The 5,226-nt window shown below is 39.0% G+C and overlaps 1 long non-coding RNA gene across 1 annotated transcript in view; it reads left to right on the top strand.

The window, feature by feature from the left end:
• Positions 1–5,226, top strand: part of LOC102483666 (uncharacterized) — a 44,540-nt gene that overhangs the window by 2,824 nt on the left and 36,490 nt on the right. Inside the window, exon 2 of the long non-coding RNA XR_337429.1 lies at positions 3,183–3,490. This is a non-coding gene — a long non-coding RNA (uncharacterized LOC102483666). The remainder of the gene's footprint in view (positions 1–3,182; positions 3,491–5,226) is intronic.

Genomic DNA, 5,226 nt, shown 5'->3' with positions numbered 1-5,226 from the left:
GATCTTGGGCACACACGCACACGTGCCCGGCATGCATTTTAAGCCACCGGGTCTGAGATGTGAACCGCAGTCAACTACATGGGAGTCCAGGACATAGCCATTACGCTAACTGCTGGACCCCAATTTTAGTTTTATTTTAAAAATTACTTCTTAATATTTGTAACTACCTTTTTTAAATGATTAATTACAAATTCCCAAATAAAAGTATCAAAAAGAAAAAAAAATGCCAAAACTTCATTTTTAAAAAATAATAAAGATTAGGGAACCAGCAGTTAGCGTAATGGCTATGTCACTGGACTCCCATGTAGTCGACCACGGTTTGCATCCTGGACCCAGTGGCTTAAAACTCACGCTGGGCACGTGTGAGTGCATGCCCAAGATCCCGAGGGGAGAATGGAAGAGAAGGGATTGCAGCATGACCATCCCACCTGGGGGGGGGTGATTTCTTGCTTTCTGTCTCTATGTCTCTCTTTGTCTGTCTGGCGAGCGTGCGCGCCCTATAGCGAAAAAATATAAAAATAAAAAAACCTCTCCAAAAATAATAAATAAATAAAATAATAATAATAAAGATTATTCTTTACTGTAGTAATTACAGAATCCTAGGTTGTGCTCTAGCCTACCACATTAACCTAATGCCCTTGGTTAAATCATTTAAACTTTCCAAACTGTAAAATTCTCACATAAAAAGTGAGAATGATAATAATACTCTATTTTATAAAGCAGACAAGGAGAAACTATATATAAAGTGCAGAGCAAGAATGCCAAGCTCCTAGAAAATGTTGAACAAATGTGATTAAAATTGCATCTTAAGGGAACCAGCAGTTAGCGTAATGGCTATGTCACTGGACTCCCACGTAGTCAACCATGGTTCGCATCCCAGACCTGGTGGCTTAAAACTCACGCCAGGCGCATGTGCATGCGTGCCCAAGATCCTGAGAGGAGAATGAAGGAGAAGGGATTGCAGCGTGACCATCCCCCCTGGGGGGTGATTTCTCTCTTTCTGTCTCTATGTCTCTCTCTGTCTATCTGGCGAGCGCACGTGCCCCGTAGCAAAAACCTCTCAAAAAAAAAAAAATGCATCTTAAGTTTACTGGTTGACGTGATTCATTTGTACCAAAAAACAATTGTTACTTTCAGTAATTCATAACAATTAAATTAACTCTGAGGCAAATGAATCACAAAAGCTAAAGTTTTCAGGATATTTTATCATTATTCCTGATTTTTCCCCAACTACACCCGTCTATTCTTAGCCACCTGATCACTCTGTTAACTTGAAAATATACATTACAAGCTCTATATTGAGGCCAGCAGGTGCCATGTTGGTTAAGGCACTGGACTCCCACATAGTCAACTGTGGTTTGAGTCCTGGACCCAGTGGCTTGAAAATTATACCAGGCATGTATGTGTGCATGTCCCAAATCCCAAGGAATTATGGTGTGGCCATCTCCCAGGAGGCAATTGGATGTTTTCTCACTTTCTCTGTCTGTCTGTCTTTGGTGAGTACACACACCCTGTGGCTCAAACTTTAAAAAAAAAAAAAAGGAAAGAAAAGAAACTCAGTCTCACCTTGCCACTTTATTACATTTTATATGATATTTTATGCCTCTGAATGGCAAAGCATGGAGTCTCTGCTCTGAAGGATTAATGGTGGCACGGGGAGTGGAGACAGATGCAATGTGACAAGGGCACAGTTGCTAGGCCAGCCACATGGCCAACTGAACCTTAAAACTCTCTGAATGGGTTTGGATCACTGTGGTGTGATAAATGTGTGGACTGCTTTATAAAGAATCACTTAACAGTGATTTATTTCCAAGGGAAACCAAATGCCACTGGAACTAATTTGACGAAGTGACAAGAGAATACAGGTTTTAGTTGTGGGTCACAAACTCTCTCCATCCTTCTGCTACTGTATTTTCAAATGAGCAAAGGAATTGTGAGGTTGAAACCGCTCTCCTATGGGGGTAAAATTACAAATAAGTCCAGAGCATCAGAGAGAATTTCCACCTGAACATCAGAGCTCATAAGACCACTGATGCCCCTAAATTGTTTTTATGAGCAGTGCTATTCTGGAAGAGGGAGGAGAATGTATATCAGGGTACAAAAGCCATATGGTGGTATCTAATCTTCCTTGCATATCTATTACCATATACACAAATGAAATCTAATGTGAACAGGACCACTCTGGTGTTGAGGAATCTTTCCAGGGAAATCCTGGGCAGGTTTTTCTCTCTTGATAAGAGGATACCACAACAGATGAAAGGTGATCTGGCTTTTTATATACAATTCCAATTTTCAATATAATTCAATAAAATTAATTAAGGGCTTGCTACATGCTAGGCACTGCTTTATTTTTAGGTTTTCACCTCCAGGTTTAAAAATAATCATGAAGATTAGAATTTGAAGCAAGGAGGATGTGTGCAATACAAGCCAGATGTGCAACAATGTCACTCGTAGACAAAGCTAAATGAACTGTTATAGTCAGCCCTCCATAGCAATAAGTTCAGCATGCGCAAAGTCAAACTGACTGAGGATTGAAATTATTACTTTTTATTTATTTCTCCTGTACTAAATAGATAGAAACTTTTTTCCTTGTCATTACTCCCTAGATAACAAACTACTTAGATAGCATTCATATTGTATTAGGTGTTACAAATAATCTAGAGAGGAATTAAATATACAGTAAGAGGTGTGTAGATTATATACAAATACTACACACAATTTCTATAAGGGGTTTGAGCATTCATGGATTTAGGTATCCGTGAGGGAATGAGGGTGGGAGATCTAGAACTAATCTCCTGCAGATACTGAAGGATGATTGTATACGTAGGCAGGTGCCACACAAACCACTCACAATCACCATTTACCCCTTGCCTTGAACTCCTCGATCTATGAGCTTAGCCAAGGCCACTGAACTTTCTACAATAAGAATAATCCTTGGGACTGGACAGTGGCACAGTGGTAATGCAACTGGACCCATATGGAAAGGTCTCAGGTTCATATCCCAGAGCCTCTCTTTACATGTCAGGAACACATGCATGCCGGTGAAGTAGACTGGCTGGGGCAGAGAGTGGATTGGGTCATGAAAAGTATATTGAGGGTACATATCTTGCTCTTATAAATAAAGTAAATAAACAAACAAACAAAAAAGATTTTTCATTTAAGCACTTGTCTTCCATTTCTAGAAACTCTAGGACAACTCAGAAGATAGATACAGAAAAACTCTTAAGATGCATCAATTTGAGTGAATTACCACAGGAATTGCTTATATGCAAGTTTTCAGGTAAAAAGAACTGTTGTTTTTAGGGGCCTAGAAGTGGAAGAATAATTTTAAGGCTGGAAGCTACAACCTCATTTCCAGAAGAATCCCTGGGTCTCACGTGTACACCATGGTCAAAGAAGACTGCAGGACACACAAAAATCATGAACATCACAGCAATTGTTCCTGTCCCACCTGCTACCAATGCCTACCTCATGAAGGCCTAAGAATAAGGTATTGCTTATCTCTCATGGCCTCTAACTTTCTTTTCTTACCTGTTGAAAGAAATTATCTTTATTCACATCTAACTCTACCTTATCTTGGTTCTAAATACAACTACATGGCCAGCAGGTGGCACTGTGGTTAAGGCACTAGTCTCCCACATGGCCTAGCAGGGTTTGAGTTCCAGACCTAGCAGCTTGAACTCATACCAGATGAATGTGTGTGCATTCCCTAAATACCAAAAGGAGGATGGAGGCAAAGGGAGTGTGGTGTGGTCACCCCCTGTGGGGGGCAAGTTTTCGTTTTCCGTCCCTCCCTCTCTGTTTCTCTCTCTCTGGCAAGCACACACAGCCTTGGCAAAACTCCTAATAAATAAATAAACACATATATACATACAACTACAATTCCAAAAAGGGTACTCAGACCACTATTTTTCTATCCACTATTTGCTGCTCCAGTTCAAGTATGTATAGCTGAGTGGGCCTAAAAAATAACCAAATGTTACAGTATAAATCAATTTCACTGAACTTGTATGACCCGTTGACAGTAGTCACAGATGCCTTTATTTTTTTTTTAAATTAAGACAAAATTTTTTAACATCATTTTCTTTTATACATTCAATCACATTATTATATGGCTTACAAAATGGATATTTCAACAGGTAAACATTTCTCCCTAGTACAGTTGATAAAACTACAAAATATCTTCAACATATAATATCACATTTCTTTGTGCCATTAATGCTTTGCCTCCCTGTTTTTCTTCTAAACGTCTTTCCTCAGACCCTCCTCTTTCACACGCACTATTTCTGGTATTTACATCTATCTACTGTGTTTCTATATCCTTTAGTCAATTAGTTGCAGCATAGAGTGCAGACACTCAGTTATATTAAGTGGGGACATACGATGCCTCTCCTTCATAGCCTGGCTTGCTTCACTCAGCAGTAAACGTTCCATATTCATCTACTTCCTGTCAAAAGCCAGGGTTTTGTTGTTGTTTTTTTTTTATGGCTGAATAGTATTCCATTGAATACTAAAAACTGTATGCCACAGTTTTTCTATCCCTTCATCTGATCGTGGACATTTGGGTTGTTTCCATGACTTAGCAATTGTGAATAGTGCCACAATAAACATCTATGTGCAAACACTTTTCCGATTAAGTATTCTTCTGTCCTTTGGGTAGATACCAAGGAGTGGGATTGCTGGATCATATGGTAGTTCTATTTGTAAGTTTTTGAGGAATCTCCAAATTGTTCTCCACAGTGGTTGGACCAATTTACATTCCCCACCAGCAGTATAAGAGAGTTCCCCTTTCAACACACCCCCGCCAGCACTTATCTTTTTTTTTTTTTTCTTAATCTTAGTCATTCTGACTGGGGTTAGGTAGTATATCATTGTTGTTCTGATCTGCATTTCCCTTACAATGAGGGATATTAAGCATTTTTTCATATGCTTTTTAGCTATTTGTATGTCATCCTCAGAGAGTGGTTTTTTCAACTCATTCTCTCATCTTTTCATAGGATTGATCCTCTTTTTTCAGAACAGCTGCTTGAATTCCTTGTGAATTCTGGTTATCAGTCCTTTATCTGATGTATATTTATAAAAATATTTTCCCATTCTGAGGGCTGTATATTCACACTAATTACTGTGTCTTTTGCCATACAGAAACTTCTTAGTCTGATGTCATCCCACTTGTCAATTTTAGGGATTATCAACTGTGCTTTGGGGTGTCTTATTTAAGAAGTCTTT

Source organism: Tupaia chinensis, unplaced genomic scaffold, assembly GCF_000334495.1.
Source record: "Tupaia chinensis unplaced genomic scaffold, TupChi_1.0 Scaffold145889_1, whole genome shotgun sequence".
Taxonomy (NCBI): Eukaryota; Metazoa; Chordata; class Mammalia; order Scandentia; family Tupaiidae; genus Tupaia; species Tupaia belangeri.
The sequence above is the reverse complement of the archived record's forward strand: the minus strand, read 5'-3'. Positions and strand labels throughout refer to the sequence as shown.